This window comes from Oxyura jamaicensis, chromosome 1, assembly GCF_011077185.1.
Source record: "Oxyura jamaicensis isolate SHBP4307 breed ruddy duck chromosome 1, BPBGC_Ojam_1.0, whole genome shotgun sequence".
NCBI lineage: Eukaryota > Metazoa > Chordata > Aves > Anseriformes > Anatidae > Oxyura > Oxyura jamaicensis.
In genome coordinates, this window is record NC_048893.1 from 27,137,034 (window position 1) to 27,150,308 (window position 13,275).

The 13,275-nt window shown below is 34.6% G+C and overlaps 1 protein-coding gene across 15 annotated transcripts in view; it reads right to left on the bottom strand.

Moving 5' to 3' along the window:
* Positions 1-10,428: 10,428 nt before the first annotated feature.
* FOXP2 (forkhead box P2) overlaps positions 10,429-13,275 on the bottom strand; it is a 438,294-nt gene continuing 435,447 nt past the window's right edge. For all 15 annotated transcript variants that reach the window (XM_035333519.1, XM_035333508.1, XM_035333584.1 and 12 more), the window contains one exon: positions 10,429-13,275. This exon is cut by the window's right edge and continues 1,056 nt beyond it. The gene's annotated coding sequence lies outside the window, so the exon portion shown is untranslated.

Here is a 13,275-nt window from a genome sequence, read left to right on the forward strand (position 1 = left end):
TGGCTTAAGATAAAGCCAATTAGATAGAGAAGGGTTTTCCCAATTCCGTAAGAGTAAATGAATATTTTATGAGCATCTCTCACAAATCTTTTTTAAAACCTGTGTGGTCATATATCTAGCCAATCCCACAGTCAAATTTGGCTTTACAATGGGCCAAAAATTAATCAGAAAATATTAAATATGTATAGAAGAGAATAGGTGGTCAGGCTTTTGTGGTGATGTCTGTATAATTCAGTTCTTTCCAAAATAATAATGTGATCCTCTCCCTGCTTTTTTTCCCCAAAAAATATAGCAGACAATGCTATAAGACAATGCAAAGACAAAAAAAAAATATAGCAGAGTACTGCATGAACATTATATATGAATATGTATTTATTTGCACACATACTGTAGTATTGAGTCAGCAATCAAAAAATAAAAGCCTACTCCATTTCTCCTTTGTCAGGCAATTTTATTCAGTAGAAATACTGTTGGTTTCATGCATTACAGCAATTTAAATTTGAATGAATATAAAAATTTTCATGGGAATATGCATTAGTCCAAATTATTTTTACACAATTCACAACTGCCTTTGATAATCGTCGCAGATTTTAATCTGTATTTTTTAAACATCTACACTTTGGAGCAATGTCAGTATCCACTCAATAGAGGATATCCATCAAGGACATAGATATGTGACCCTAGAAATACAGTGCCAGCCCAAAGGACAGGAGGTATTCAGTAAATTGTTTCGACATTCTCTTTTCACCAAGAAAGCTACATTCTTTCTCCTTGCTGGATCCCTGATAATTAGTCTCATCTATTTGTTCAAGCTACAGGGATTCAGTATGACTCAGGTGTGGGGAGAAAATATTTAATTTGTCTTTAAATTTGTATTTTTTTTCTTATATAATTTCATGCAAAATGCGTAGTTTAGAAAATAAGCTTTAAAAGTGAATGAAATAGTGTTGCATTTAGAGAAAAACATTAGTTAGATTAACTTATATAGTTAGATGTTTCTGCAGTAACTATCAGGGAAAAAAATTAAAATGAATTAGCATTTCATTTTGTGCTTGGAAATTAGGTACTGGAATGGTATGGAAGTAGGTCAGAATACAAGATAACTCATATGTTTGGGGAGAAAAAGTGATCACTTAAGAATCCATGGTGTGCATCTGAAAATCCCATTAGAGACTGTCAAGCTGCATTGGTCAGACAAAAAGAATATGAAATGGGACCAATTAATACCGATGCTGTTGAATGCATGGCAATAGCTTCTAGCTCCTGATTTACAGAGGAGAATACAATTGAGTGGAAATGATTTTGATACATTTACATTTGTGGCTATAAGTCATATTGTGTATAAAGAGATCTAGCAAATACAGAGTAGTGTCTATGTCCCTTGATTCTTAGTCAAGAGTCTGGGATGATATCATTGGCTCTGCCATTGATCTTTTTGAAGACCTTGACCAGATCACTTGCAAATGTTTCAGGTACTGATTTTGCAATGTCTAACTCAGCTGTAAGCCTCCACAGTCTTCAGGAGAAAGGCTATGTCATTGTATGTTTGTACAGACTGCAGCAGAATGAGCCTGTGATCTTCTCTGGGGAGAATTTAAATACCACAAAACCCTTATTTTCCAGTGTGACCAGACACTTGGTCTGTAGTTGAAATGACCACTCTGCAGGTGGCCAGTCAGTCAAAGATAATGAAGCCACAGACATTGTCTTCATGCATACAGAAAGTCCATTACATTGTTATCTTTGTTGCCATAGTATAGGATAGGGAAGATTATAAATAGCAATGTAGATGTGACACTAAGGAGCCCATTTTAGATCAGTGCCTGGTATATTTAAATATTTTCTTCAGCTGATTTTCAGACAGTGAGTTCTTCCTGGCAGCCATCCCACTGGGAGATGGGCTACTGTAGTAACACTGATGCCTGTTGTGGGTAGACCGCATATTTTGTAGTACATCGTTGCTATAGCTCCTGCACAGACATTGCCACACATAATTCCTGTGATGTGACACTCCAACCTGGCAGAGTTGCAGCAAACATAGGTTGGTAACGGAGATTAAACCATGACATTTCTGAAGGCTTTGATTTGAATAACAGATTAGGAGTATTTTACTGAGGCAAAACACACACACCATCTCTTTCCTTTATCCTCTCTTTTTGGAGGGTTAGTCATTTAGGAGGAGAAGGGCTGCACCTAGGCTTTCATCTACCAGCCAGTAAACTATTTCCATATGGACTATCATGAGTGTGCTCAGGGAGATCAAGCCAAAAGGAATAAAAACTGAAGTGAAAGCAGCGCTATCCCAAAAGGCTCCCTCTCTCTTCCCCGTACTCATAGGTTCTTCTGTTGGCTTGTCACTATAAAGGGACAAAGGTCATCTTATTTTCTACTTTTTAATAGAGAAGAATAAAGTGTTCATATGTTGTCTGTTTAAAAAACATTCTGGTATTTATCAGCCACCAGCAACTTCTCAATTCTCTACTGAGAAACAGTTCAGTAGTTTGAATTTCTCTCTCTTACTAAACACTAAAAGTAGCATAGGAGAGCCTAGAAGCAGTTAAGATATATGAAAGACTAATTTTTTGCATTAGCTGGTCTCAGGTGATGATCAAACAGATCATCTACAAGTTCTCTGGTAAAGAGAAATGAAACTGATGTCAATATGATCAGGCATCACACTCTTTCTGCTTGGCTAGCTAACATCCTATTTTCATTGCATAAATTCTACATGGTTCCCTTTAAAGTGCACTCAGATGCATGTAACATTCACTCTTCCTTCTTTTCCCTATGTTTATAGACAATCTTGTTGTTTCTAAACAAGTTTCTTCCAGCCAAACTACAAGATGTGTTCGAGAGTGTGAATGTGTTCTAACTGTCAAAAAAGATTTTTAGGACTCATTTGTGAGCAGAGTTGGGTATTTTGTTTGTTACCATTGGCATGAACCTATGCTTTGTATTATCATTGTATTATTGCCATGAGTTCTGGTGCTCGGACTTAGGGTTTTGGTATCTTATTATGATTCTTGCATGCATGTGAGAGTCCATTCACACTTCCAAAAAGCTGTATTTGTTTCTGTGGATGGGTAACTCAGCTGAACAGAAATAAAAATCCAAACCAAATAATCTTGTACTCCTAAAACCCAAACAAACACATCGTGTTATTTTCAAATGTAACCTTTTAAAAGAGGTCATATGTCTTTCAGTATCAAAGTAAACAGCAGTGTGACTATGAACACTGATGAGGACACCAATACAAGTGCACAGGCCTTGGCGTGTGGCCATCAGCTCAGGCATGCAAGTGCGTTTTCAGCATTACTGGACAGCTAATTGTGGCCAGACACCCAGCAAGTCATGTGTCTGTATAAGCAATTACAATGGACTCAAGAATGTCAGTTTGTAAGGTGTCACTCTCCACTTCTTGCACATTTAATGAAGAAACCCTGTTAATCACTTTCCAAATAGCCTCTTTTGATTTTTCAACTTTCTCTTACAGTGATTTTTTTTCCTAATAAATTTATTTTATTAGAAAGCTAAAAACATGATGATCATGATATATTTATGAAATCATAATGATTAAGAAGGGTAATCTCAATTAAAAGGAAAGCAGTATAATGCAAAGAAAGCAAAATAAAGCCAAAACAAGCCAAAACAAAACAAAACAAAACAAAAATCCATCTACACCAAAACTATTCCATGATTTTTCTTTCCTGGTGTAGATTTCCTGCACAGGTGTGAATACATTGCCAACATCTGTAATAACACGATACTGATTCAGTCCAACCTGAGGATACAGATCACGATCTCCCTAGTTCTATAACAACTAGACTTTGCCTGTGTAGAAAGATACTGACACTGTTACATTGGATGCAAGTCTAAAAAAAAGATAAGGTTTTGGAGGTGAAAAACAAAATACAGCCCTTGCCCACTTATTAAATTTTGCTTGAATCTACTTTTCCTGCCATTCCTTACCCATTTTGCTATCATTTGTGCTCATTAACTGATTAACATTGGGTACAACAACACCTTTTTAATATATAACTTTCAAGAATAAAACATACTATTGATAGAATTTCTGTTTGAATGAAAGGGAAAAGAACTGTTAGGATCCAGCTACATGAAGGAAAAACAGCTATATCTAGACCATGTATGCTAATGACTAAGAGGTGTTGATTAGCGGCATACTTTTATTTCACACAAAGATGTGTGAACCTTTCATAACAAAACTTGTAAGAAAGCAGAAGTTGCCTCATTTATTCATTTGGTTATTAAAGTGAAACCATCAGCAGTTTGCCAAAGTCAAACTAACTTTCTGCACATCTCATAGTCTTCCATGTTACGGCAGGTAGCTTGACATAATTTCTTCTCTTCTGCCTTGCCCCCATCCCCAGTAGACATTACAATATATATTTTACTACTTATTAAATTAAGCGCTTTTAAAATAAGCAGTCCAAATGTTGCTCATCTCTTCATCAGCCTTGCAGGGTACAGGTTGGTGACTTAGCAAATGGTCCTTACCCATCAGTCAACAGACGATAGAGCTGATGCGTACCTCTGGAAAAACCAAGTATGATCATCAATGTAACTCAAGTAAATAAATTATTTGGTTTATTACAAAAAAAGCAAGGCTACATTTGGGAAGTATTTGACAAAGAGGGGCTTTTGAAATAGCTCTTTTGTTGCAAGTAAAATAGAAGTGCCATCTCAGCTGCAAGTTGTCTTCCCTTTGTGCCTACTCATTCTGAGCTGGTTTTTGTAATGGCAGGGAAAGGCTTTTCATGCAGATCTGAGAGTCAGATGGAGGAGCTGAGGAAAGAAATTCCTCTCCTTGAGTTTAAGTGGGCAACTGTGTTTGGTAATGGGTATTTTAGATGAAATGTATGGTTGTGCATGCTTGTTTATGCTGTGTTGAAATCCTGTTATTGCTTCTGTTGGTGGATAATTTCATTTGACAAAGTGCTGCAGATTCATCTTTATGTATGAATTTGCAAGTACAGAAAAGGATGCATAAAAACAATAAAATCAGAACTGAACATAGTTACAGCGCACAAATTCAAACATTCTGGAGTTGGAAAATGCCAAGGTGGATATCTTAATTTTTTCATAGTACCTCTATACTTGTGAAGTTCTAGCTTTTGTTCATGATGATAAACATCAGGAAATCAAACTTACTGAAGAGCAGATTAAACATTGTTTCAAAAACTTGGTTGCATTAGAAAAGAGAGACATATTGCTCAAATTTACCTGGTATTGCTGAGAGTGTGTAATGTGCTGTCAACATTCAAATCTTCTATTCTATTTTTTTGATGTGTGGTTAAGCTTTAAAATGAAGTCTTCCTCTAGCAGCCATCTGTGCCTGGGCTAACTTTGCATTTGTACAAAAGGTCATGAGGCAGTAAAAATGCTGGGTCCCCAGATCCTTGATAACACCCAGAAAGCTGTAAGAAATGCTGGTCTTGTAACTTGTTTTGTGTCTTCTCCAGTGTTTGGAATACACTGTAGTTCTCAAGAATTTACGTGACATCTAAACCAAAACGGCATAATGATTTTTTTTTTTGAGATTTCAGAACTTCTTTCCTGAAATAATTTCGTTAATAAAATAATATCATCTGAATAAGGTGCAGAACAAAGGCTCTCAATGTGATTAGATGTCTTTATTATTATTATTATTATTATTATTAGATTCTTGGGTAAATGAAATTTCTTCTGGTTCATTGTCTTAATTAATTGGTCCCACTAACTTTATTCATCTCCAAATGCCACTTCTAATTTCTCTGTCCTGTAGTCACTGCTTGGCCTCAGAGATCTGTCTTGCCTTCTCCTCATCTTTTGGATTTTTATAACTTTCTTCTACCATTTGAAATTATTCAATCTGCTGTCTCTTTCCATCTGATTAATTTAACAAGTATACCACCTCCCTAATGGGAGAGGAGAGAGATGAGAGTTCATGTCCATTCTGAATAAACACTACAACTGGGCATGCTGTTCTACAATAATTACTAGAAATCAGCTCAAGCTGGGACACCTTAGTTATGTCTGTTACACATTCCAGTGATCAATAAAATAATGTTATTAAAATATTTCTTACCATAAAGAACGTAAAAGTTGAATTAAATTCCAAAAGGATTACTACAGATTTCAAATAAGATGTATCCACTCCTGAACAAATAAAATGACATTACTGGTCTATCAAGCATAAATAAGTTACAGAGGAACTCATACTTGCTTTTTATATAAAGTAAACATGGGGGAAAAAAGAACAAGTTGTGAGATAAGAATCTTACCAAATTTCAGGAGTTGCCTTTTACATTACATATATTTAACATGTTTTCCACATCTAAGAATATATTTCAATAAATAAAGAGGATGGAAGAAATGAAATTAGTTTTTCAGCAAAGGAAAATTCATACACAAATGATGCTGTGAAGTCAAATGGAGAAAACAACCATAGGCTGGGGAACCTCCACCACTGTGCCTGGACTCTGGCTTGCGTTGAGGAAAGTCCTATATTTGGTGTCCATAAATGCATGCAAATGGACTCCAGCACTTTTTGTGTCTCATTAACATCTACATGTTTCTGCTAGATATTGGAGTTTACCTTTATGTTATGACTTGCAGACTCAGGGGTAATTACAATACTACAATGAAATACCCTTCCTCCATTAAAACACCTCAGTTATTACCAACCTTAGAAAATAAAAATAAGATAAAACTGTAAGCATGACATAAATATTTAATTTCAGTGCCTGTTCTATATTCTCGTATGATAAACAAAAAACAAACCTGGAATGGAGTTGATAGATTTGGCGGTTATATGACATACAGGTTTTCCCTCTATATTTTATGGGAACTATTCATTTTGCAAAGAAAGAGAAACATGACAAAAAGAATCAACAGAAAGACCTTGAAGATCTTAGTCTACTTTTTGCTTTCTCAGTACAACACTTCTTTAAAGATAGGAAAGATTATAGCGAAATACAAAATGAACCATAAAGCTAGGCAGCATTGTTTGACCTTGTTCTGATTTAGAACAACACACACACAAAAAAAAGTTAGTATAAAGCTACATATACATATACACGTATATATACTTATTAAAGCTCAACATATTCAAGTTATATCAGAATGATATAATCTTAGTTTGATGGGGACTAAAGGGAGAAAAAGATAATATTATGACAATGTTCTCATTGAAAATATGAAAAAATTTCTGTTAAAAATTAAAATAACATGTTCAGCATAGTTTTATTTTTGTCAAAGCTTTGGTGTGAAAATTTGAACACCACCACAAGGATGAAGAATTTGTTCAATATCACCAAAGCTTGAACGGCTACAATGGGTGCTACAGAACTCAGCTTGGAATGTGCAAGAGCCTGCTAAAAACTGTGATGACTACACACATTAATACAAGTGGTATCAGAACCCACACCAACCCAAAACAACAACAATAAATTTTTATTTTTTTTTGCCTCAGCTTTGATTTGACACAAATAGAAAATCTAATGAGAATATTAGCATTTGATATAGCAACTCTAGAAATGTTTTCAACTTTTAGTAGCATTTTATTCCTATTTTCTCACAAAAATTTTATTACCTTTTGATTTCTGGATTCTGATCTAAAGAACTTTTTCTTTCATTTCACCCCAGTCAAGGCCTGTTATGAGAGGCAACTTCACTTTGATAAATGAGTTGACATGCAAGATTATTTGACTACATATTACAAGGTTTGTCTTCAGAGTTCTTACTATCAAAATCTTACTTAAATAAAGAATATACACTGAAATTATTTAGAGCCACACCATTCTTTTGATCTACATGAATAGTTTCCACAGATATTATTGATGTTTCAGGAGGAGGGTGTTAAATTGGACTGTAAAATTGTATTGTAACTATAAATGCATCCTCTATTGTTACTGCTTGACTACACAATGGACAAAAGTTATTATAATTCTTTAAAGTTTAGAATAAAGTGGTTTTTTTTTTTTTTTTTTTTTTTTTTTTTTTTTTTTTCCAGACTAGCAGCTTTTCCTCCCTTCTCTACTTCCCTGCCCAATTTGTTTTCCTTTCTGAATTTTTACATCCATTTCATTCAGTCTTCAATTTCTTCAAGTAGAAGTGGTAAAGCTTCCAATATATTATAGTAATATTAGTCATACTGGCTGCCTCATCATTTTCTGGCCCAGACTTTACACTACTTAGAAGAAGAAACATTTGGAAAGGCTTTCAGCACCATTGTACTAACACATACAGCAGCTCCTATAACCAGATTCCATTCATTTTTGTTGGTTTTCTTTGATTTCAGTGGATGAGATTTGGCATCTTATGATTCTCAGAGACTTAATGTTGACACATTAATCATTTTGTATTCCATCACTTCCCAGATACATAATTAAAGATAGAAAATATCTTTTAAGAAATATGTTGTAAATTACTTTTGACAGACTGTTAGGGACACACAGGTAACGTTTCTCATACACATAGCCCTGTAGAGAGGAAATAACTGAAAAGAGCCTGATATTCATCTAGGCTCACCTTACTCTTGTTATTTATACATACTTCATTCTAAGTAAAATACAGCTTAAAGGAAGGTAACTGTTGATTTTAGGGCCTTCTTAATAGTGAAAGAATTTAGGAGCTCAAATAAGTCCCCTGAGTATCATTTATACTTTTTATGGGACATGTGACCAATTTTGCATTGATTCCCCTTGACTTTTCTGCCCCCAACACATAATACCTCTGTAATACAACTCAGGCTTAGGCTCTGCTGTCCAGTTTGCCACTAAAGTAGGCCCCGAATGCGGTGAAAGCACTGCTTTTCCTTTACATAAATTGTTAGGATACAAATCAAAGAACTCTCATAGAGAACTTTACTCCCCTGTTGTGAGAAGAAACCTCTAGCAGCTTTTTCTTCAGGACTGTACCAACAGGGTTGCAGATGAAACAGATCGACAAGAACTGAGCTACAGTTCCACAATGTCATATCCTTGATCTGCATATTGCAGAGCCATTCTGACCAGATTGTTAGTTTTTTGCTTTCCTTCTTATATGCTTGTTAGTGGCTGTTTGCAAACACCGGTTTGTAATTTAACACTTGGTCTCTTAAATATATGTGTCCTTTGTATAAAAGGGAAAGTAAAAAAGCAACCAAATATATTTTAATGGCATGAATGAATCTCCATTCAGGTACAGTCATTAAGATCAAAAATCTTCCACAAGCATAGATTGCATTGAGCCTCCATTTGCTTTAATAACAGCATCATTCAGCTTCTTAATAAGTAAGTGTCATACTCAGGATATGCTATTTTCCTGCTTACTAAAAGTATTGAAGGAAAGCATATAGTGTACAACTGCTATCATTGCATTGAGATGTATATATATTGTAGTATATTTTGAGCTTTTTCCTAGTTTATTTGGGGGAAGATTACATGAGAAGGATGTTTTTACAGATATTTAAGTCTATACACAAGTGCTGTTCTGAGAACTCAGGAGACATTAAGGCATTTACCTCTAAGACCGCTAGGTAGGAATATATCTTAAAATTTAATTCTAATCTTATTCATGATTTTGAAAGAACCCCACCACCACAACTTCCACAAAATTAAAATAAGTAAATAAATAAATAAAATAAAATAAAATATTAATTCTTTAGACAAGCCAGAGCCGCAATACAGAAGTCTGTTATGTGCTGCTGGAGTGTGGCATCCAGCACTGTGAATAGGTCAGGGAGCGGCAGACAAAGCTTACCTGTGGCTATATGAAGAGCTTGCTGGGGACATTTACATGCATGCAAATGGAGACATGCATACTTCTTGTGTAAGTCACAAAACACAGCTAGCTAATTAATTACATTTCCACCTATTGCCTTCTAAATCTTATCATTATCAAAAAGGAAAAGAGAAAAAATAATTTAAAAAAGAAAAAAAAATAAAAATAAAAAAGGAAGAGAGAATCACTTAGGAGGGATTAATTTCCTGGAAAAATTAAGTTTGCCATCAAATTTCACTGCCAAAAGAAGCTTAATGAATTATCTTCACATGCAAAAACCCCACAAAGTCAGGATGTGGTTGCATGAAGGAGTAACATGTTTAAGAATGTGCTGTATTTTGCAAAACAACATACATGATGAAATGTGCTGTTGACAGAGTTTGTTTTTGATAAAACTAGGTATGCTTCATGTATCCCAAGCCCTGCATAAGAGAGCTACAGCAAGCTGCAGAAATACTTTTATTAACTGAGCTCTGTAAAGGTGGAAGAATATTCTTCCCAGAAAGAATAAAACCTTGTGTGTTATAAATGGATCAAAAAGAATTATATTTTTTATTTATACTCCAGAAACGTAAGCAAGTGAATGAAATGGTTTCATATACATTTTTACATCCATCAGCGTGAGAACACTGTTCATACATCAATTCCATAGTAAAATGTACATCCTTTTTTTTTTCACTAGTATGCCAAATTTTATGGACAAAAACCTTCCATAGTGATTTGAACTCTTGCAATGACAAGGGCAAAAATGGGCTACTGTTAATAGCTTTGTAGCAATAATAAAGCTATCCTTTCATAATGCACATTAATATTAGAGTGTGCAGGCAAAATAAAATAAATAAAAGAGTTCCAAAACGTGAATGTCCAATTTGAGAAAATTTGTAAATCAGACCCAGTCCAGAGACCCAGGACATTTGAGTCCAGGATGGTTTTTATACTAAATGTGGTTCAGTAGCTCTGATCCTAGCTGACTGTGCTTGGATTCCCTAATCACAAAGAAATGCATTCTTATGAAGTTAATCAGCTGTAGACACAGAATGCTGATGACAGTTTCCCCATATCTGCTTTATCTAAAGAAAACCCAGTTAGTGGTAATTCTACCAAATACTTGTAACATTCACATGAAACTTTAATTGATTTTCAAACAGTACAACTGTGCCATGAATTCAACCACACAGAATATAAGCCTTAAGCCCACTAGGTTTAAGCAATTGTGACTTTATAGACTAAAACTATGTAAAATAAAATCTGATAACTCCCTGGTGTTAGAGGTAGACAGTTTTCTTTCAAATCCTAGGTTTGGTCCTTTATTTTATTCAGCAGTGAAAGCCATGAATACAGAACGAATAACAGCTGTTACAATTCTCAACCATGACTTCTAACGTCAGAGAATTCAAGGTATGAACACAGTACACAGTAATGAAAAGTATCAAAAATTAGTTTACCTCAAAAAAGATAAATAAAACAGGTATATTCCACCAATACATAAACAGATGTTTGTGCTACAGTTAAAATTTGCTGTATACAAAAGATCGTAATCCCCGGTCCTCAGCTTATGATAGAAGCAAGAATACATGAGCCATTTAAATTGTCAGACATTATGCTTTATAAGGTATGCACAGAATTTCAAGCAATAAATACATACATTAGTTCAAAGCCTTACAATAGCTACGCAAAGCAGATGCAGAAAAGCAGATTTGCTATTACTAGCAAGCAATGATATAAGAGTAAAAATTCATGAAATGCATTAAAGCAACATTTTTCTTAGAAAAAGTCTGGTCATTTATGGGTCCACCAACATTTTTACATAATATGCACAATTATCAAAATACAGACCAAGCATCTCAGAAAACTCCAAAAAACCTAAAATCTATTTTCAAAGCAATTGCAGTTTTGGAGGTTTTTCTGGTATAATGTGCAAGCAGCTATTTTTTTTTTTTTTTTTTTTAAATTGTATTTATATAAAACCCATGCAAAACTCTACAGGTATATGCATTCTGTGGCTGAGTCTTCCTTTCAAAAGTTTTGTAACTGAGGTATGCATACTTTAGCATCATAGTCTTAGGCCACCTTCCTGATGGTACAATTACCACTTTTACTTCCAGTCCATCAAAATCTTTTGAACATGCACTTGAAACACCCATCATTCCCTTTCAGGTATTCCCCACATCAGAATCTCAGACGACTGATTGACTGAAAACAAGTGCTTACAAGGTGAATCCTTCTTTCGATGTAATTACCATACACCTTCTGTTGATCATGACCCAAAGACAAACATAATGAAAAGTAGCAGTTACTGTGACGTTCTCACAATTCATGCAATCTGCCATAATTGTTCTAATTTCTTTTGTTTTTGTTTTTGTTTTTGTTTTTTTTTTTTGTTTTGTTTTTGTTTTTTTTTTTTTGTAGTTTTTTTTTTCTTTTGCAGAGGTAGAAGCTTTCAGAAAGCCTTTTGGGTAAGTGGGAAAACCCTTTCGAAAGCCGTTATGTCCATTTATTTGGCGTGATAGATGACTGTGTATATCTTTAAGTCTATTTGCTGATTTCAGCAAAGAATAAATGATGAGCTTACTTTGCAAGAACCAGGACCATCACATGGAACTGGTGCATATGTTAAGCTCTAGCAGCCACCTTCTGTCAAAAACTGTTTGTAAAGCAATAACCATAATCAGGTTATGAGGTCCCTTGGTTGGGGGAAAAAGTATTATCAAGACTTGGCACAGCACATGAAAAGCAACACGTAAAGTTTCTAGGTTTTAAGCAAACATCTGACTATGCTATTTTCAACTACACCATAACGCATTATCATATTTTTGGGTTTGGAGTTGTCAAGAAAACCAGCATTCCAACAATTTGGCCTGTGCAAGTCTTCCAAAGGGAGTGTATTGTTAGTGTTAATATCCCGTATAAGCAGAGGCAGAATTATATGTAACTTTGGTTTGACTGAAAATAAATACCATGGACTACAATTGCTATAATCTTTGCTTTCAGTGTAAAAACTCACCTAGATCACTTTAAATCAATATGAAATTAATTTTTGGCTTTACTAGACCTTTTATGTTTGGTTCCTACTTTTTTTTTTTTCATTATAACTTAAGACTATAAAAAATAGTACACAACAAAGATTAAGACCATACAAGACATCTTCTAACAACATGTATTCACCACAGAAAAAAACAGACTGAATGGGAAAAAAATAAAACATAATGTATTATATATAACAATATGCAATCTGCATTTGCATCAAGTACATAATTATTTTGGTCAGTGATCCACATTTGTTGCTTTCTATCATAACTTCCACTGCAGACTTTGTTCTCACCTCTGTCTTAAATGAAAGCAAATCTTCACTGCATTTAGATTGACTTTTGGCCTCAGAAGATTACACTGTGACTGAATTGACTTTTTTCATATTTGTTTCTTTGTATAGGGCTAAATGAAAAGATCCCAGAGGTCATCAGAAAACAGCAGGTAGTTCATGGAAAGGTTCCTTTGTACTAATTAAAGTTACAG